The following is a 23314-nucleotide window of genomic DNA, read 5'->3' on the forward strand; positions in this document are numbered from 1 at the left end:
AAGTCTAGATGGTTAATATAAGCTAGATGGGTGTTGAAAACATTATATTTATCAAAGCGTTCATCGAAGTCACAACCGTTTTCAGAAAACACAAACTCACAAAATTTGGCAAACAACCATGAAAAAGCAACAAATCTTGAAAATGCTTATTTCGTGATTTCCAGTCGATTTTAGACACTTTTAGGTAGTTTTCATTTTAGCAAAACCACTACTCGTTTTGAAGTCTGGATGGTTAATATAAGCTAGATGGGTGTTGAAAACATTATATTTATCAAAGCGTTCATCGAAGTCACAAGCGTTTTCAGAAAACACAAACTCACAAAATTTGGCAAATAACCATGAAAAAGCAACAAAATTTGAAAATGCTTATTTCGTGATTTCCAGTCGATTTTAGACACTTTTAGGTAGTTTTCATTTTAGCAAAACCACTACTCGTTTTGAAGTCTGGATGGTTAATATAAGCTAGATGGGGGTTGAAAACATTATTTTTATCAAAGCGTTCATCGAAGTCACAACCGTTTTCAGAAAACACAAACTCATAAAATTTGGCAAATAACCATGAAAAAGCAACAAATCTTGAAAATGCTTATTTCGTGATTTCCAGTCGATTTTAGACACTTTTAGGTAGTTTTCATTTTAGCAAAACCACTACTCGTTTTGAAGTCTAGATGGTTAATATAAGCTAGATGGGTGTTGAAAACATTATATTTATCAAAGCGTTCATCGAAGTCACAAGCGTTTTCAGAAAACACAAACTCACAAAATTTGGCAAATAACCATGAAAAAGCAACAAAATTTGAAAATGCTTATTTCGTGATTTCCAGTCGATTTTAGACACTTTTAGGTAGTTTTCATTTTAGCAAAACCACTACTCGTTTTGAAGTCTGGATGGTTAATATAAGCTAGATGGGTGTTGAAAACATTATATTTATCAAAGCGTTCATCGAAGTCACAACCGTTTTCAGAAAACACAAACTCACAAAATTTGGCAAACAACCATGAAAAAGCAACAAATCTTGAAAATGCTTATTTCGTGATTTCCAGTCGATTTTAGACACTTTTAGGTAGTTTTCATTTTAGCAAAACCACTACTCGTTTTGAAGTCTGGATGGTTAATATAAGCTAGATGGGTGTTGAAAACATTATATTTATCAAAGCGTTCATCGAAGTCACAACCGTTTTCAGAAAACACAAACTCACAAAATTTGGCAAATAACCATGAAAAAGCAACAAATCTTGAAAATGCTTATTTCGTGATTTCCAGTCGATTTTAGACACTTTTAGGTAGTTTTCATTTTAGCAAAACCACTACTCGTTTTGAAGTCTGGATGGTTAATATAAGCTAGATGGGTGTTGAAAACATTATATTTATCAAAGCGTTCATCGAAGTCACAAGCGTTTTCAGAAAACACAAACTCACAAAATTTGGCAAACAACCATGAAAAAGCAACAAATCTTGAAAATGCTTATTTCGTGATTTCCAGTCGATTTTAGACACTTTTAGGTAGTTTTCATTTTAGCAAAACCACTACTCGTTTTGAAGTCTGGATGGTTAATATAAGCTAGATGGGTGTTGAAAACATTATATTTATCAAAGCGTTCATCGAAGTCACAAGCGTTTTCAGAAAACACAAACTCACAAAATTTGGCAAATAACCATGAAAAAGCAACAAATCTTGAAAATGCTTATTTCGTGATTTCCAGTCGATTTTAGACACTTTTAGGTAGTTTTCATTTTAGCAAAACCACTACTCCTTTTGAAGTCTAGATGGTTAATATAAGCTAGATGGGTGTTGAAAACATTATATTTATCAAAGCGTTCATCGAAGTCACAAGCGTTTTCAGAAAACACAAACTCACAAAATTTGGCAAATAACCATGAAAAAGCAACAAATCTTGAAAATGCTTATTTCGTGATTTCCAGTCGATTTTAGACACTTTTAGGTAGTTTTCATTTTAGCAAAACCACTACTCGTTTTGAAGTCTAGATGGTTAATATAAGCTAGATGGGTGTTGAAAACATTATATTTATCAAAGCGTTCATCGAAGTCACAAGCGTTTTCAGAAAACACAAACTCACAAAATTTGGCAAATAACCATGAAAAAGCAACAAATCTTGAAAATGCTTATTTCGTGATTTCCAGTCGATTTTAGACACTTTTAGGTAGTTTTCATTTTAGCAAAACCACTACTCCTTTTGAAGTCTAGATGGTTAATATAAGCTAGATGGGTGTTGAAAACATTATATTTATCAAAGCGTTCATCGAAGTCACAAGCGTTTTCAGAAAACACAAACTCACAAAATTTGGCAAATAACCATGAAAAAGCAACAAAATTTGAAAATGCTTATTTCGTGATTTCCAGTCGATTTTAGACACTTTTAGGTAGTTTTCATTTTAGCAAAACCACTACTCGTTTTGAAGTCTGGATGGTTAATATAAGCTAGATGGGTGTTGAAAACATTATTTTTATCAAAGCGTTCATCGAAGTCACAACCGTTTTCAGAAAACACAAACTCATAAAATTTGGCAAATAACCATGAAAAAGCAACAAATCTTGAAAATGCTTATTTCGTGATTTCCAGTCGATTTTAGACACTTTTAGGTAGTTTTCATTTTAGCAAAACCACTACTCGTTTTGAAGTCTAGATGGTTAATATAAGCTAGATGGGTGTTGAAAACATTATATTTATCAAAGCGTTCATCGAAGTCACAACCGTTTTCAGAAAACACAAACTCACAAAATTTGGCAAATAACCATGAAAAAGCAACAAAATTTGAAAATGCTTATTTCGTGATTTCCAGTCGATTTTAGACACTTTTAGGTAGTTTTCATTTTAGCAAAACCACTACTCGTTTTGAAGTCTGGATGGTTAATATAAGCTAGATGGGTGTTGAAAACATTATATTTATCAAAGCGTTCATCGAAGTCACAACCGTTTTCAGAAAACACAAACTCACAAAATTTGGCAAACAACCATGAAAAAGCAACAAATCTTGAAAATGCTTATTTCGTGATTTCCAGTCGATTTTAGACACTTTTAGGTAGTTTTCATTTTAGCAAAACCACTACTCGTTTTGAAGTCTGGATGGTTAATATAAGCTAGATGGGTGTTGAAAACATTATATTTATCAAAGCGTTCATCGAAGTCACAAGCGTTTTCAGAAAACACAAACTCACAAAATTTGGCAAATAACCATGAAAAAGCAACAAATCTTGAAAATGCTTATTTCGTGATTTCCAGTCGATTTTAGACACTTTTAGGTAGTTTTCATTTTAGCAAAACCACTACTCGTTTTGAAGTCTGGATGGTTAATATAAGCTAGATGGGTGTTGAAAACATTATATTTATCAAAGCGTTCATCGAAGTCACAACCGTTTTCAGAAAACACAAACTCACAAAATTTGGCAAACAACCATGAAAAAGCAACAAATCTTGAAAATGCTTATTTCGTGATTTCCAGTCGATTTTAGACACTTTTAGGTAGTTTTCATTTTAGCAAAACCACTACTCGTTTTGAAGTCTGGATGGTTAATATAAGCTAGATGGGTGTTGAAAACATTATATTTATCAAAGCGTTCATCGAAGTCACAAGCGTTTTCAGAAAACACAAACTCACAAAATTTGGCAAATAACCATGAAAAAGCAACAAATCTTGAAAATGCTTATTTCGTGATTTCCAGTCGATTTTAGACACTTTTAGGTAGTTTTCATTTTAGCAAAACCACTACTCGTTTTGAAGTCTGGATGGTTAATATAAGCTAGATGGGTGTTGAAAACATTATTTTTATCAAAGCGTTCATCGAAGTCACAAGCGTTTTCAGAAAACACAAACTCACAAAATTTGGCAAATAACCATGAAAAAGCAACAAATCTTGAAAATGATTATTTCGTGATTTCCAGTCGATTTTAGACACTTTTAGGTAGTTTTCATTTTAGCAAAACCACTACTCGTTTTGAAGTCTAGATGGTTAATATAAGCTAGATGGGTGTTGAAAACATTATATTTATCAAAGCGTTCATCGAAGTCACAACCGTTTTCAGAAAACACAAACTCACAAAATTTGGCAAACAACCATGAAAAAGCAACAAATCTTGAAAATGCTTATTTCGTGATTTCCAGTCGATTTTAGACACTTTTAGGTAGTTTTCATTTTAGCAAAACCACTACTCGTTTTGAAGTCTGGATGGTTAATATAAGCTAGATGGGTGTTGAAAACATTATATTTATCAAAGCGTTCATCGAAGTCACAAGCGTTTTCAGAAAACACAAACTCACAAAATTTGTCAAATAACCATGAAAAAGCAACAAAATTTGAAAATGCTTATTTCGTGATTTCCAGTCGATTTTAGACACTTTTAGGTAGTTTTCATTTTAGCAAAACCACTACTCGTTTTGAAGTCTGGATGGTTAATATAAGCTAGATGGGTGTTGAAAACATTATTTTTATCAAAGCGTTCATCGAAGTCACAACCGTTTTCAGAAAACACAAACTCATAAAATTTGGCAAATAACCATGAAAAAGCAACAAATCTTGAAAATGCTTATTTCGTGATTTCCAGTCGATTTTAGACACTTTTAGGTAGTTTTCATTTTAGCAAAACCACTACTCGTTTTGAAGTCTAGATGGTTAATATAAGCTAGATGGGTGTTGAAAACATTATATTTATCAAAGCGTTCATCGAAGTCACAAGCGTTTTCAGAAAACACAAACTCACAAAATTTGGCAAATAACCATGAAAAAGCAACAAAATTTGAAAATGCTTATTTCGTGATTTCCAGTCGATTTTAGACACTTTTAGGTAGTTTTCATTTTAGCAAAACCACTACTCGTTTTGAAGTCTGGATGGTTAATAATAAGCTAGATGGGTGTTGAAAACATTATATTTATCAAAGCGTTCATCGAAGTCACAACCGTTTTCAGAAAACACAAACTCACAAAATTTGGCAAACAACCATGAAAAAGCAACAAATCTTGAAAATGCTTATTTCGTGATTTCCAGTCGATTTTAGACACTTTTAGGTAGTTTTCATTTTAGCAAAACCACTACTCGTTTTGAAGTCTGGATGGTTAATATAAGCTAGATGGGTGTTGAAAACATTATTTTTATCAAAGCGTTCATCGAAGTCACAAGCGTTTTCAGAAAACACAAACTCACAAAATTTGGCAAATAACCATGAAAAAGCAACAAATCTTGAAAATGCTTATTTCGTGATTTCCAGTCGATTTTAGACACTTTTAGGTAGTTTTCATTTTAGCAAAACCACTACTCGTTTTGAAGTCTAGATGGTTAATATAAGCTAGATGGGTGTTGAAAACATTATATTTATCAAAGCGTTCATCGAAGTCACAACCGTTTTCAGAAAACACAAACTCACAAAATTTGGCAAACAACCATGAAAAAGCAACAAATCTTGAAAATGCTTATTTCGTGATTTCCAGTCGATTTTAGACACTTTTAGGTAGTTTTCATTTTAGCAAAACCACTACTCGTTTTGAAGTCTGGATGGTTAATATAAGCTAGATGGGTGTTGAAAACATTATATTTATCAAAGCGTTCATCGAAGTCACAAGCGTTTTCAGAAAACACAAACTCACAAAATTTGTCAAATAACCATGAAAAAGCAACAAAATTTGAAAATGCTTATTTCGTGATTTCCAGTCGATTTTAGACACTTTTAGGTAGTTTTCATTTTAGCAAAACCACTACTCGTTTTGAAGTCTGGATGGTTAATATAAGCTAGATGGGTGTTGAAAACATTATTTTTATCAAAGCGTTCATCGAAGTCACAACCGTTTTCAGAAAACACAAACTCATAAAATTTGGCAAATAACCATGAAAAAGCAACAAATCTTGAAAATGCTTATTTCGTGATTTCCAGTCGATTTTAGACACTTTTAGGTAGTTTTCATTTTAGCAAAACCACTACTCGTTTTGAAGTCTAGATGGTTAATATAAGCTAGATGGGTGTTGAAAACATTATATTTATCAAAGCGTTCATCGAAGTCACAAGCGTTTTCAGAAAACACAAACTCACAAAATTTGGCAAATAACCATGAAAAAGCAACAAAATTTGAAAATGCTTATTTCGTGATTTCCAGTCGATTTTAGACACTTTTAGGTAGTTTTCATTTTAGCAAAACCACTACTCGTTTTGAAGTCTGGATGGTTAATAATAAGCTAGATGGGTGTTGAAAACATTATATTTATCAAAGCGTTCATCGAAGTCACAACCGTTTTCAGAAAACACAAACTCACAAAATTTGGCAAACAACCATGAAAAAGCAACAAATCTTGAAAATGCTTATTTCGTGATTTCCAGTCGATTTTAGACACTTTTAGGTAGTTTTCATTTTAGCAAAACCACTACTCGTTTTGAAGTCTGGATGGTTAATATAAGCTAGATGGGTGTTGAAAACATTATATTTATCAAAGCGTTCATCGAAGTCACAACCGTTTTCAGAAAACACAAACTCACAAAATTTGGCAAATAACCATGAAAAAGCAACAAATCTTGAAAATGCTTATTTCGTGATTTCCAGTCGATTTTAGACACTTTTAGGTAGTTTTCATTTTAGCAAAACCACTACTCGTTTTGAAGTCTGGATGGTTAATATAAGCTAGATGGGTGTTGAAAACATTATATTTATCAAAGCGTTCATCGAAGTCACAACCGTTTTCAGAAAACACAAACTCACAAAATTTGGCAAACAACCATGAAAAAGCAACAAATCTTGAAAATGCTTATTTCGTGATTTCCAGTCGATTTTAGACACTTTTAGGTAGTTTTCATTTTAGCAAAACCACTACTCGTTTTGAAGTCTGGATGGTTAATATAAGCTAGATGGGTGTTGAAAACATTATATTTATCAAAGCGTTCATCGAAGTCACAAGCGTTTTCAGAAAACACAAACTCACAAAATTTGGCAAATAACCATGAAAAAGCAACAAATCTTGAAAATGCTTATTTCGTGATTTCCAGTCGATTTTAGACACTTTTAGGTAGTTTTCATTTTAGCAAAACCACTACTCGTTTTGAAGTCTGGATGGTTAATATAAGCTAGATGGGTGTTGAAAACATTATTTTTATCAAAGCGTTCATCGAAGTCACAAGCGTTTTCAGAAAACACAAACTCACAAAATTTGGCAAATAACCATGAAAAAGCAACAAATCTTGAAAATACTTATTTCGTGATTTCCAGTCGATTTTAGACACTTTTAGGTAGTTTTCATTTTAGCAAAACCACTACTCGTTTTGAAGTCTAGATGGTTAATATAAGCTAGATGGGTGTTGAAAACATTATATTTATCAAAGCGTTCATCGAAGTCACAACCGTTTTCAGAAAACACAAACTCACAAAATTTGGCAAACAACCATGAAAAAGCAACAAATCTTGAAAATGCTTATTTCGTGATTTCCAGTCGATTTTAGACACTTTTAGGTAGTTTTCATTTTAGCAAAACCACTACTCGTTTTGAAGTCTGGATGGTTAATATAAGCTAGATGGGTGTTGAAAACATTATATTTATCAAAGCGTTCATCGAAGTCACAAGCGTTTTCAGAAAACACAAACTCACAAAATTTGGCAAATAACCATGAAAAAGCAACAAAATTTGAAAATGCTTATTTCGTGATTTCCAGTCGATTTTAGACACTTTTAGGTAGTTTTCATTTTAGCAAAACCACTACTCGTTTTGAAGTCTGGATGGTTAATATAAGCTAGATGGGGGTTGAAAACATTATTTTTATCAAAGCGTTCATCGAAGTCACAACCGTTTTCAGAAAACACAAACTCATAAAATTTGGCAAATAACCATGAAAAAGCAACAAATCTTGAAAATGCTTATTTCGTGATTTCCAGTCGATTTTAGACACTTTTAGGTAGTTTTCATTTTAGCAAAACCACTACTCGTTTTGAAGTCTAGATGGTTAATATAAGCTAGATGGGTGTTGAAAACATTATATTTATCAAAGCGTTCATCGAAGTCACAAGCGTTTTCAGAAAACACAAACTCACAAAATTTGGCAAATAACCATGAAAAAGCAACAAAATTTGAAAATGCTTATTTCGTGATTTCCAGTCGATTTTAGACACTTTTAGGTAGTTTTCATTTTAGCAAAACCACTACTCGTTTTGAAGTCTGGATGGTTAATATAAGCTAGATGGGTGTTGAAAACATTATATTTATCAAAGCGTTCATCGAAGTCACAACCGTTTTCAGAAAACACAAACTCACAAAATTTGGCAAACAACCATGAAAAAGCAACAAATCTTGAAAATGCTTATTTCGTGATTTCCAGTCGATTTTAGACACTTTTAGGTAGTTTTCATTTTAGCAAAACCACTACTCGTTTTGAAGTCTGGATGGTTAATATAAGCTAGATGGGTGTTGAAAACATTATATTTATCAAAGCGTTCATCGAAGTCACAACCGTTTTCAGAAAACACAAACTCACAAAATTTGGCAAATAACCATGAAAAAGCAACAAATCTTGAAAATGCTTATTTCGTGATTTCCAGTCGATTTTAGACACTTTTAGGTAGTTTTCATTTTAGCAAAACCACTACTCGTTTTGAAGTCTGGATGGTTAATATAAGCTAGATGGGTGTTGAAAACATTATATTTATCAAAGCGTTCATCGAAGTCACAAGCGTTTTCAGAAAACACAAACTCACAAAATTTGGCAAACAACCATGAAAAAGCAACAAATCTTGAAAATGCTTATTTCGTGATTTCCAGTCGATTTTAGACACTTTTAGGTAGTTTTCATTTTAGCAAAACCACTACTCGTTTTGAAGTCTGGATGGTTAATATAAGCTAGATGGGTGTTGAAAACATTATATTTATCAAAGCGTTCATCGAAGTCACAAGCGTTTTCAGAAAACACAAACTCACAAAATTTGGCAAATAACCATGAAAAAGCAACAAATCTTGAAAATGCTTATTTCGTGATTTCCAGTCGATTTTAGACACTTTTAGGTAGTTTTCATTTTAGCAAAACCACTACTCCTTTTGAAGTCTAGATGGTTAATATAAGCTAGATGGGTGTTGAAAACATTATATTTATCAAAGCGTTCATCGAAGTCACAAGCGTTTTCAGAAAACACAAACTCACAAAATTTGGCAAATAACCATGAAAAAGCAACAAATCTTGAAAATGCTTATTTCGTGATTTCCAGTCGATTTTAGACACTTTTAGGTAGTTTTCATTTTAGCAAAACCACTACTCGTTTTGAAGTCTAGATGGTTAATATAAGCTAGATGGGTGTTGAAAACATTATATTTATCAAAGCGTTCATCGAAGTCACAAGCGTTTTCAGAAAACACAAACTCACAAAATTTGGCAAATAACCATGAAAAAGCAACAAATCTTGAAAATGCTTATTTCGTGATTTCCAGTCGATTTTAGACACTTTTAGGTAGTTTTCATTTTAGCAAAACCACTACTCCTTTTGAAGTCTAGATGGTTAATATAAGCTAGATGGGTGTTGAAAACATTATATTTATCAAAGCGTTCATCGAAGTCACAAGCGTTTTCAGAAAACACAAACTCACAAAATTTGGCAAATAACCATGAAAAAGCAACAAAATTTGAAAATGCTTATTTCGTGATTTCCAGTCGATTTTAGACACTTTTAGGTAGTTTTCATTTTAGCAAAACCACTACTCGTTTTGAAGTCTGGATGGTTAATATAAGCTAGATGGGTGTTGAAAACATTATTTTTATCAAAGCGTTCATCGAAGTCACAACCGTTTTCAGAAAACACAAACTCATAAAATTTGGCAAATAACCATGAAAAAGCAACAAATCTTGAAAATGCTTATTTCGTGATTTCCAGTCGATTTTAGACACTTTTAGGTAGTTTTCATTTTAGCAAAACCACTACTCGTTTTGAAGTCTAGATGGTTAATATAAGCTAGATGGGTGTTGAAAACATTATATTTATCAAAGCGTTCATCGAAGTCACAACCGTTTTCAGAAAACACAAACTCACAAAATTTGGCAAATAACCATGAAAAAGCAACAAAATTTGAAAATGCTTATTTCGTGATTTCCAGTCGATTTTAGACACTTTTAGGTAGTTTTCATTTTAGCAAAACCACTACTCGTTTTGAAGTCTGGATGGTTAATATAAGCTAGATGGGTGTTGAAAACATTATATTTATCAAAGCGTTCATCGAAGTCACAACCGTTTTCAGAAAACACAAACTCACAAAATTTGGCAAACAACCATGAAAAAGCAACAAATCTTGAAAATGCTTATTTCGTGATTTCCAGTCGATTTTAGACACTTTTAGGTAGTTTTCATTTTAGCAAAACCACTACTCGTTTTGAAGTCTGGATGGTTAATATAAGCTAGATGGGTGTTGAAAACATTATATTTATCAAAGCGTTCATCGAAGTCACAAGCGTTTTCAGAAAACACAAACTCACAAAATTTGGCAAATAACCATGAAAAAGCAACAAATCTTGAAAATGCTTATTTCGTGATTTCCAGTCGATTTTAGACACTTTTAGGTAGTTTTCATTTTAGCAAAACCACTACTCGTTTTGAAGTCTGGATGGTTAATATAAGCTAGATGGGTGTTGAAAACATTATATTTATCAAAGCGTTCATCGAAGTCACAACCGTTTTCAGAAAACACAAACTCACAAAATTTGGCAAACAACCATGAAAAAGCAACAAATCTTGAAAATGCTTATTTCGTGATTTCCAGTCGATTTTAGACACTTTTAGGTAGTTTTCATTTTAGCAAAACCACTACTCGTTTTGAAGTCTGGATGGTTAATATAAGCTAGATGGGTGTTGAAAACATTATATTTATCAAAGCGTTCATCGAAGTCACAAGCGTTTTCAGAAAACACAAACTCACAAAATTTGGCAAATAACCATGAAAAAGCAACAAATCTTGAAAATGCTTATTTCGTGATTTCCAGTCGATTTTAGACACTTTTAGGTAGTTTTCATTTTAGCAAAACCACTACTCGTTTTGAAGTCTGGATGGTTAATATAAGCTAGATGGGTGTTGAAAACATTATTTTTATCAAAGCGTTCATCGAAGTCACAAGCGTTTTCAGAAAACACAAACTCACAAAATTTGGCAAATAACCATGAAAAAGCAACAAATCTTGAAAATACTTATTTCGTGATTTCCAGTCGATTTTAGACACTTTTAGGTAGTTTTCATTTTAGCAAAACCACTACTCGTTTTGAAGTCTAGATGGTTAATATAAGCTAGATGGGTGTTGAAAACATTATATTTATCAAAGCGTTCATCGAAGTCACAACCGTTTTCAGAAAACACAAACTCACAAAATTTGGCAAACAACCATGAAAAAGCAACAAATCTTGAAAATGCTTATTTCGTGATTTCCAGTCGATTTTAGACACTTTTAGGTAGTTTTCATTTTAGCAAAACCACTACTCGTTTTGAAGTCTGGATGGTTAATATAAGCTAGATGGGTGTTGAAAACATTATATTTATCAAAGCGTTCATCGAAGTCACAAGCGTTTTCAGAAAACACAAACTCACAAAATTTGGCAAATAACCATGAAAAAGCAACAAAATTTGAAAATGCTTATTTCGTGATTTCCAGTCGATTTTAGACACTTTTAGGTAGTTTTCATTTTAGCAAAACCACTACTCGTTTTGAAGTCTGGATGGTTAATATAAGCTAGATGGGGGTTGAAAACATTATTTTTATCAAAGCGTTCATCGAAGTCACAACCGTTTTCAGAAAACACAAACTCATAAAATTTGGCAAATAACCATGAAAAAGCAACAAATCTTGAAAATGCTTATTTCGTGATTTCCAGTCGATTTTAGACACTTTTAGGTAGTTTTCATTTTAGCAAAACCACTACTCGTTTTGAAGTCTAGATGGTTAATATAAGCTAGATGGGTGTTGAAAACATTATATTTATCAAAGCGTTCATCGAAGTCACAAGCGTTTTCAGAAAACACAAACTCACAAAATTTGGCAAATAACCATGAAAAAGCAACAAAATTTGAAAATGCTTATTTCGTGATTTCCAGTCGATTTTAGACACTTTTAGGTAGTTTTCATTTTAGCAAAACCACTACTCGTTTTGAAGTCTGGATGGTTAATATAAGCTAGATGGGTGTTGAAAACATTATATTTATCAAAGCGTTCATCGAAGTCACAACCGTTTTCAGAAAACACAAACTCACAAAATTTGGCAAACAACCATGAAAAAGCAACAAATCTTGAAAATGCTTATTTCGTGATTTCCAGTCGATTTTAGACACTTTTAGGTAGTTTTCATTTTAGCAAAACCACTACTCGTTTTGAAGTCTGGATGGTTAATATAAGCTAGATGGGTGTTGAAAACATTATATTTATCAAAGCGTTCATCGAAGTCACAACCGTTTTCAGAAAACACAAACTCACAAAATTTGGCAAATAACCATGAAAAAGCAACAAATCTTGAAAATGCTTATTTCGTGATTTCCAGTCGATTTTAGACACTTTTAGGTAGTTTTCATTTTAGCAAAACCACTACTCGTTTTGAAGTCTGGATGGTTAATATAAGCTAGATGGGTGTTGAAAACATTATATTTATCAAAGCGTTCATCGAAGTCACAAGCGTTTTCAGAAAACACAAACTCACAAAATTTGGCAAACAACCATGAAAAAGCAACAAATCTTGAAAATGCTTATTTCGTGATTTCCAGTCGATTTTAGACACTTTTAGGTAGTTTTCATTTTAGCAAAACCACTACTCGTTTTGAAGTCTGGATGGTTAATATAAGCTAGATGGGTGTTGAAAACATTATATTTATCAAAGCGTTCATCGAAGTCACAAGCGTTTTCAGAAAACACAAACTCACAAAATTTGGCAAATAACCATGAAAAAGCAACAAATCTTGAAAATGCTTATTTCGTGATTTCCAGTCGATTTTAGACACTTTTAGGTAGTTTTCATTTTAGCAAAACCACTACAACTTTTGAAGTCTAGATGGTTAATATAAGCTAGATGGGTGTTGAAAACATTATATTTATCAAAGCGTTCATCGAAGTCACAAGCGTTTTCAGAAAACACAAACTCACAAAATTTGGCAAATAACCATGAAAAAGCAACAAATCTTGAAAATGCTTATTTCGTGATTTCCAGTCGATTTTAGACACTTTTAGGTAGTTTTCATTTTAGCAAAACCACTACTCGTTTTGAAGTCTAGATGGTTAATATAAGCTAGATGGGTGTTGAAAACATTATATTTATCAAAGCGTTCATCGAAGTCACAAGCGTTTTCAGAAAACACAAACTCACAAAATTTGGCAAATAACCATGAAAAAGCAACAAATCTTGAAAATGCTTATTTCGTGATTTCCAGTCGATTTTAGACACTTTTAGGTAGTTTTCATTTTAGCAAAACCACTACTCCTTTTGAAGTCTAGATGGTTAATATAAGCTAGATGGGTGTTGAAAACATTATATTTATCAAAGCGTTCATCGAAGTCACAAGCGTTTTCAGAAAACACAAACTCACAAAATTTGGCAAATAACCATGAAAAAGCAACAAAATTTGAAAATGCTTATTTCGTGATTTCCAGTCGATTTTAGACACTTTTAGGTAGTTTTCATTTTAGCAAAACCACTACTCGTTTTGAAGTCTGGATGGTTAATATAAGCTAGATGGGTGTTGAAAACATTATTTTTATCAAAGCGTTCATCGAAGTCACAACCGTTTTCAGAAAACACAAACTCATAAAATTTGGCAAATAACCATGAAAAAGCAACAAATCTTGAAAATGCTTATTTCGTGATTTCCAGTCGATTTTAGACACTTTTAGGTAGTTTTCATTTTAGCAAAACCACTACTCGTTTTGAAGTCTAGATGGTTAATATAAGCTAGATGGGTGTTGAAAACATTATATTTATCAAAGCGTTCATCGAAGTCACAACCGTTTTCAGAAAACACAAACTCACAAAATTTGGCAAATAACCATGAAAAAGCAACAAAATTTGAAAATGCTTATTTCGTGATTTCCAGTCGATTTTAGACACTTTTAGGTAGTTTTCATTTTAGCAAAACCACTACTCGTTTTGAAGTCTGGATGGTTAATATAAGCTAGATGGGTGTTGAAAACATTATATTTATCAAAGCGTTCATCGAAGTCACAACCGTTTTCAGAAAACACAAACTCACAAAATTTGGCAAACAACCATGAAAAAGCAACAAATCTTGAAAATGCTTATTTCGTGATTTCCAGTCGATTTTAGACACTTTTAGGTAGTTTTCATTTTAGCAAAACCACTACTCGTTTTGAAGTCTGGATGGTTAATATAAGCTAGATGGGTGTTGAAAACATTATATTTATCAAAGCGTTCATCGAAGTCACAAGCGTTTTCAGAAAACACAAACTCACAAAATTTGGCAAATAACCATGAAAAAGCAACAAATCTTGAAAATGCTTATTTCGTGATTTCCAGTCGATTTTAGACACTTTTAGGTAGTTTTCATTTTAGCAAAACCACTACTCGTTTTGAAGTCTGGATGGTTAATATAAGCTAGATGGGTGTTGAAAACATTATATTTATCAAAGCGTTCATCGAAGTCACAACCGTTTTCAGAAAACACAAACTCACAAAATTTGGCAAACAACCATGAAAAAGCAACAAATCTTGAAAATGCTTATTTCGTGATTTCCAGTCGATTTTAGACACTTTTAGGTAGTTTTCATTTTAGCAAAACCACTACTCGTTTTGAAGTCTGGATGGTTAATATAAGCTAGATGGGTGTTGAAAACATTATATTTATCAAAGCGTTCATCGAAGTCACAAGCGTTTTCAGAAAACACAAACTCACAAAATTTGGCAAATAACCATGAAAAAGCAACAAATCTTGAAAATGCTTATTTCGTGATTTCCAGTCGATTTTAGACACTTTTAGGTAGTTTTCATTTTAGCAAAACCACTACTCGTTTTGAAGTCTGGATGGTTAATATAAGCTAGATGGGTGTTGAAAACATTATTTTTATCAAAGCGTTCATCGAAGTCACAAGCGTTTTCAGAAAACACAAACTCACAAAATTTGGCAAATAACCATGAAAAAGCAACAAATCTTGAAAATGCTTATTTCGTGATTTCCAGTCGATTTTAGACACTTTTAGGTAGTTTTCATTTTAGCAAAACCACTACTCGTTTTGAAGTCTAGATGGTTAATATAAGCTAGATGGGTGTTGAAAACATTATATTTATCAAAGCGTTCATCGAAGTCACAACCGTTTTCAGAAAACACAAACTCACAAAATTTGGCAAACAACCATGAAAAAGCAACAAATCTTGAAAATGCTTATTTCGTGATTTCCAGTCGATTTTAGACACTTTTAGGTAGTTTTCATTTTAGCAAAACCACTACTCGTTTTGAAGTCTGGATGGTTAATATAAGCTAGATGGGTGTTGAAAACATTATATTTATCAAAGCGTTCATCGAAGTCACAAGCGTTTTCAGAAAACACAAACTCACAAAATTTGTCAAATAACCATGAAAAAGCAACAAAATTTGAAAATGCTTATTTCGTGATTTCCAGTCGATTTTAGACACTTTTAGGTAGTTTTCATTTTAGCAAAACCACTACTCGTTTTGAAGTCTGGATGGTTAATATAAGCTAGATGGGTGTTGAAAACATTATTTTTATCAAAGCGTTCATCGAAGTCACAACCGTTTTCAGAAAACACAAACTCATAAAATTTGGCAAATAACCATGAAAAAGCAACAAATCTTGAAAATGCTTATTTCGTGATTTCCAGTCGATTTTAGACACTTTTAGGTAGTTTTCATTTTAGCAAAACCACTACTCGTTTTGAAGTCTAGATGGTTAATATAAGCTAGATGGGTGTTGAAAACATTATATTTATCAAAGCGTTCATCGAAGTCACAAGCGTTTTCAGAAAACACAAACTCACAAAATTTGGCAAATAACCATGAAAAAGCAACAAAATTTGAAAATGCTTATTTCGTGATTTCCAGTCGATTTTAGACACTTTTAGGTAGTTTTCATTTTAGCAAAACCACTACTCGTTTTGAAGTCTGGATGGTTAATAATAAGCTAGATGGGTGTTGAAAACATTATATTTATCAAAGCGTTCATCGAAGTCACAACCGTTTTCAGAAAACACAAACTCACAAAATTTGGCAAACAACCATGAAAAAGCAACAAATCTTGAAAATGCTTATTTCGTGATTTCCAGTCGATTTTAGACACTTTTAGGTAGTTTTCATTTTAGCAAAACCACTACTCGTTTTGAAGTCTGGATGGTTAATATAAGCTAGATGGGTGTTGAAAACATTATTTTTATCAAAGCGTTCATCGAAGTCACAAGCGTTTTCAGAAAACACAAACTCACAAAATTTGGCAAATAACCATGAAAAAGCAACAAATCTTGAAAATGCTTATTTCGTGATTTCCAGTCGATTTTAGACACTTTTAGGTAGTTTTCATTTTAGCAAAACCACTACTCGTTTTGAAGTCTAGATGGTTAATATAAGCTAGATGGGTGTTGAAAACATTATATTTATCAAAGCGTTCATCGAAGTCACAACCGTTTTCAGAAAACACAAACTCACAAAATTTGGCAAACAACCATGAAAAAGCAACAAATCTTGAAAATGCTTATTTCGTGATTTCCAGTCGATTTTAGACACTTTTAGGTAGTTTTCATTTTAGCAAAACCACTACTCGTTTTGAAGTCTGGATGGTTAATATAAGCTAGATGGGTGTTGAAAACATTATATTTATCAAAGCGTTCATCGAAGTCACAAGCGTTTTCAGAAAACACAAACTCACAAAATTTGTCAAATAACCATGAAAAAGCAACAAAATTTGAAAATGCTTATTTCGTGATTTCCAGTCGATTTTAGACACTTTTAGGTAGTTTTCATTTTAGCAAAACCACTACTCGTTTTGAAGTCTGGATGGTTAATATAAGCTAGATGGGTGTTGAAAACATTATTTTTATCAAAGCGTTCATCGAAGTCACAACCGTTTTCAGAAAACACAAACTCATAAAATTTGGCAAATAACCATGAAAAAGCAACAAATCTTGAAAATGCTTATTTCGTGATTTCCAGTCGATTTTAGACACTTTTAGGTAGTTTTCATTTTAGCAAAACCACTACTCGTTTTGAAGTCTAGATGGTTAATATAAGCTAGATGGGTGTTGAAAACATTATATTTATCAAAGCGTTCATCGAAGTCACAAGCGTTTTCAGAAAACACAAACTCACAAAATTTGGCAAATAACCATGAAAAAGCAACAAAATTTGAAAATGCTTATTTCGTGATTTCCAGTCGATTTTAGACACTTTTAGGTAGTTTTCATTTTAGCAAAACCACTACTCGTTTTGAAGTCTGGATGGTTAATAATAAGCTAGATGGGTGTTGAAAACATTATATTTATCAAAGCGTTCATCGAAGTCACAACCGTTTTCAGAAAACACAAACTCACAAAATTTGGCAAACAACCATGAAAAAGCAACAAATCTTGAAAATGCTTATTTCGTGATTTCCAGTCGATTTTAGACACTTTTAGGTAGTTTTCATTTTAGCAAAACCACTACTCGTTTTGAAGTCTGGATGGTTAATATAAGCTAGATGGGTGTTGAAAACATTATATTTATCAAAGCGTTCATCGAAGTCACAACCGTTTTCAGAAAACACAAACTCACAAAATTTGGCAAATAACCATGAAAAAGCAACAAATCTTGAAAATGCTTATTTCGTGATTTCCAGTCGATTTTAGACACTTTTAGGTAGTTTTCATTTTAGCAAAACCACTACTCGTTTTGAAGTCTGGATGGTTAATATAAGCTAGATGGGTGTTGAAAACATTATATTTATCAAAGCGTTCATCGAAGTCACAACCGTTTTCAGAAAACACAAACTCACAAAATTTGGCAAACAACCATGAAAAAGCAACAAATCTTGAAAATGCTTATTTCGTGATTTCCAGTCGATTTTAGACACTTTTAGGTAGTTTTCATTTTAGCAAAACCACTACTCGTTTTGAAGTCTGGATGGTTAATATAAGCTAGATGGGTGTTGAAAACATTATATTTATCAAAGCGTTCATCGAAGTCACAAGCGTTTTCAGAAAACACAAACTCACAAAATTTGGCAAATAACCATGAAAAAGCAACAAATCTTGAAAATGCTTATTTCGTGATTTCCAGTCGATTTTAGACACTTTTAGGTAGTTTTCATTTTAGCAAAACCACTACTCGTTTTGAAGTCTGGATGGTTAATATAAGCTAGATGGGTGTTGAAAACATTATTTTTATCAAAGCGTTCATCGAAGTCACAAGCGTTTTCAGAAAACACAAACTCACAAAATTTGGCAAATAACCATGAAAAAGCAACAAATCTTGAAAATGCTTATTTCGTGATTTCCAGTCGATTTTAGACACTTTTAGGTAGTTTTCATTTTAGCAAAACCACTACTCGTTTTGAAGTCTGGATGGTTAATATAAGCTAGATGGGTGTTGAAAACATTAATTTTATCAAAGCGTTCATCGAAGTCACAACCGTTTTCAGAAAACACAAACTCATAAAATTTGGCAAATAACCATGAAAAAGCAACAAATCTTGAAAATGCTTATTTCGTGATTTCCAGTCGATTTTAGACACTTTTAGGTAGTTTTCATTTTAGCAAAACCACTACTCGTTTTGAAGTCTGGATGGTTAATATAAGCTAGATGGGTGTTGAAAACATTATATTTATCAAAGCGTTCATCGAAGTCACAACCGTTTTCAGAAAACACAAACTCACAAAATTTGGCAAATAACCATGAAAAAGCAACAAATCTTGAAAATGCTTATTTCGTGATTTCCAGTCGATTTTAGACACTTTTAGGTAGTTTCATTTTAACAAAACCACTACTCGTTTTGAAGTCTGGATGGTTAATATAAGCTAGATGGGTGTTGAAAACATTATATTTATCAAAGCGTTCATCGAAGTCACAACCGTTTTCAGAAAACACAAACTCACAAAATTTGGCAAACAACCATGAAAAAGCAACAAATCTTGAAAATGCTTATTTCGTGATTTCCAGTCGATTTTAGGACACTTTTAGGTAGTTTTCATTTTAGCAAAACCACTACTCGTTTTGAAGTCTGGATGGTTAATATAAGCTAGATGGGTGTTGAAAACATTATATTTATCAAAGCGTTCATCGAAGTCACAAGCGTTTTCAGAAAACACAAACTCACAAAATTTGGCAAATAACCATGAAAAAGCAACAAATCTTGAAAATGCTTATTTCGTGATTTCCAGTCGATTTTAGACACTTTTAGGTAGTTTTCATTTTAGCAAAACCACTACTCGTTTTGAAGTCTGGATGGTTAATATAAGCTAGATGGGTGTTGAAAACATTATTTTTATCAAAGCGTTCATCGAAGTCACAAGCGTTTTCAGAAAACACAAACTCACAAAATTTGGCAAATAACCATGAAAAAGCAACAAATCTTGAAAATGCTTATTTCGTGATTTCCAGTCGATTTTAGACACTTTTAGGTAGTTTTCATTTTAGCAAAACCACTACTCGTTTTGAAGTCTGGATGGTTAATATAAGCTAGATGGGTGTTGAAAACATTATTTTTATCAAAGCGTTCATCGAAGTCACAACCGTTTTCAGAAAACACAAACTCATAAAATTTGGCAAATAACCATGAAAAAGCAACAAATCTTGAAAATGCTTATTTCGTGATTTCCAGTCGATTTTAGACACTTTTAGGTAGTTTTCATTTTAGCAAAACCACTACTCGTTTTGAAGTCTGGATGGTTAATATAAGCTAGATGGGTGTTGAAAACATATATTTATCAAAGCGTTCATCGAAGTCACAACCGTTTTCAGAAAACACAAACTCACAAAATTTGGCAAATAACCATGAAAAAGCAACAAATCTTGAAAATGCTTATTTCGTGATTTCCAGTCGATTTTAGACACTTTTAGGTAGTTTTCATTTTAACAAAACCACTACTCGTTTTGAAGTCTGGATGGTTAATATAAGCTAGATGGGTGTTGAAAACATTATATTTATCAAAGCGTTCATCGAAGTCACAACCGTTTTCAGAAAACACAAACTCACAAAATTTGGCAAACAACCATGAAAAAGCAACAAATCTTGAAAATGCTTATTTCGTGATTTCCAGTCGATTTTAGACACTTTTAGGTAGTTTTCATTTTAGCAAAACCACTACTCGTTTTGAAGTCTGGATGGTTAATATAAGCTAGATGGGTGTTGAAAACATTATATTTATCAAAGCGTTCATCGAAGTCACAAGCGTTTTCAGAAAACACAAACTCACAAAATTTGGCAAATAACCATGAAAAAGCAACAAATCTTGAAAATGCTTATTTCGTGATTTCCAGTCGATTTTAGACACTTTTAGGTAGTTTTCATTTTAGCAAAACCACTACTCGTTTTGAAGTCTGGATGGTTAATATAAGCTAGATGGGTGTTGAAAACATTATTTTTATCAAAGCGTTCATCGAAGTCACAAGCGTTTTCAGAAAACACAAACTCACAAAATTTGGCAAATAACCATGAAAAAGCAAGAAATCTTGAAAATGCTTATTTCGTGATTTCCAGTCGATTTTAGACACTTTTAGGTAGTTTTCATTTTAGCAAAACCACTACTCGTTTTGAAGTCTGGATGGTTAATATAAGCTAGATGGGTTTGAAAACATTATATTTATCAAAGCGTTCATCGAAGTCACAAGCGTTTTCAGAAAACACAAACTCACAAAATTTGGCAAACAACCATGAAAAAGCAACAAATCTTGAAAATGCTTATTTCGTGATTTCCAGTCGATTTTAGACACTTTTAGGTAGTTTTCATTTTAGCAAAACCACTACTCGTTTTGAAGTCTGGATGGTTAATATAAGCTAGATGGGTGTTGAAAACATTATATTTATCAAAGCGTTCATCGAAGTCACAAGCGTTTTCAGAAAACACAAACTCACAAAATTTGGCAAATAACCATGAAAAAGCAACAAATCTTGAAAATGCTTATTTCGTGATTTCCAGTCGATTTTAGACACTTTTAGGTAGTTTTCATTTTAGCAAAACCACTACTCGTTTTGAAGTCTGGATGGTTAATATAAGCTAGATGGGTGTTGAAAACATTATTTTTATCAAAGCGTTCATCGAAGTCACAAGCGTTTTCAGAAAACACAAACTCACAAAATTTGGCAAATAACCATGAAAAAGCAACAAATCTTGAAAATACTTATTTCGTGATTTCCAGTCGATTTTAGACACTTTTAGGTAGTTTTCATTTTAGCAAAACCACTACTCGTTTTGAAGTCTAGATGGTTAATATAAGCTAGATGGGTGTTGAAAACATTATATTTATCAAAGCGTTCATCGAAGTCACAACCGTTTTCAGAAAACACAAACTCACAAAATTTGGCAAAAAACCATGAAAAAGCAACAAATCTTGAAAATGCTTATTTCGTGATTTCCAGTCGATTTTAGACACTTTTAGGTAGTTTTCATTTTAGCAAAACCACTACTCGTTTTGAAGTCTGGATGGTTAATATAAGCTAGATGGGTGTTGAAAACATTATATTTATCAAAGCGTTCATCGAAGTCACAAGCGTTTTCAGAAAACACAAACTCACAAAATTTGGCAAATAACCATGAAAAAGCAACAAAATTTGAAAATGCTTATTTCGTGATTTCCAGTCGATTTTAGACACTTTTAGGTAGTTTTCATTTTAGCAAAACCACTACTCGTTTTGAAGTCTGGATGGTTAATATAAGCTAGATGGGGGTTGAAAACATTATTTTTATCAAAGCGTTCATCGAAGTCACAACCGTTTTCAGAAAACACAAACTCATAAAATTTGGCAAATAACCATGAAAAAGCAACAAATCTTGAAAATGCTTATTTCGTGATTTCCAGTCGATTTTAGACACTTTTAGGTAGTTTTCATTTTAGCAAAACCACTACTCGTTTTGAAGTCTAGATGGTTAATATAAGCTAGATGGGTGTTGAAAACATTATATTTATCAAAGCGTTCATCGAAGTCACAAGCGTTTTCAGAAAACACAAACTCACAAAATTTGGCAAATAACCATGAAAAAGCAACAAAATTTGAAAATGCTTATTTCGTGATTTCCAGTCGATTTTAGACACTTTTAGGTAGTTTTCATTTTAGCAAAACCACTACTCGTTTTGAAGTCTGGATGGTTAATATAAGCTAGATGGGTGTTGAAAACATTATATTTATCAAAGCGTTCATCGAAGTCACAACCGTTTTCAGAAAACACAAACTCACAAAATTTGGCAAACAACCATGAAAAAGCAACAAATCTTGAAAATGCTTATTTCGTGATTTCCAGTCGATTTTAGACACTTTTAGGTAGTTTTCATTTTAGCAAAACCACTACTCGTTTTGAAGTCTGGATGGTTAATATAAGCTAGATGGGTGTTGAAAACATTATATTTATCAAAGCGTTCATCGAAGTCACAACCGTTTTCAGAAAACACAAACTCACAAAATTTGGCAAATAACCATGAAAAAGCAACAAATCTTGAAAATGCTTATTTCGTGATTTCCAGTCGATTTTAGACACTTTTAGGTAGTTTTCATTTTAGCAAAACCACTACTCGTTTTGAAGTCTGGATGGTTAATATAAGCTAGATGGGTGTTGAAAACATTATATTTATCAAAGCGTTCATCGAAGTCACAAGCGTTTTCAGAAAACACAAACTCACAAAATTTGGCAAACAACCATGAAAAAGCAACAAATCTTGAAAATGCTTATTTCGTGATTTCCAGTCGATTTTAGACACTTTTAGGTAGTTTTCATTTTAGCAAAACCACTACTCGTTTTGAAGTCTGGATGGTTAATATAAGCTAGATGGGTGTTGAAAACATTATATTTATCAAAGCGTTCATCGAAGTCACAAGCGTTTTCAGAAAACACAAACTCACAAAATTTGGCAAATAACCATGAAAAAGCAACAAATCTTGAAAATGCTTATTTCGTGATTTCCAGTCGATTTTAGACACTTTTAGGTAGTTTTCATTTTAGCAAAACCACTACTCCTTTTGAAGTCTAGATGGTTAATATAAGCTAGATGGGTGTTGAAAACATTATATTTATCAAAGCGTTCATCGAAGTCACAAGCGTTTTCAGAAAACACAAACTCACAAAATTTGGCAAATAACCATGAAAAAGCAACAAATCTTGAAAATGCTTATTTCGTGATTTCCAGTCGATTTTAGACACTTTTAGGTAGTTTTCATTTTAGCAAAACCACTAC

Source organism: Octopus bimaculoides, chromosome 22 (assembly GCF_046866305.1).
Source record: "Octopus bimaculoides isolate indiv1 chromosome 22, ASM4686630v1, whole genome shotgun sequence".
NCBI lineage: Eukaryota > Metazoa > Mollusca > Cephalopoda > Octopoda > Octopodidae > Octopus > Octopus bimaculoides.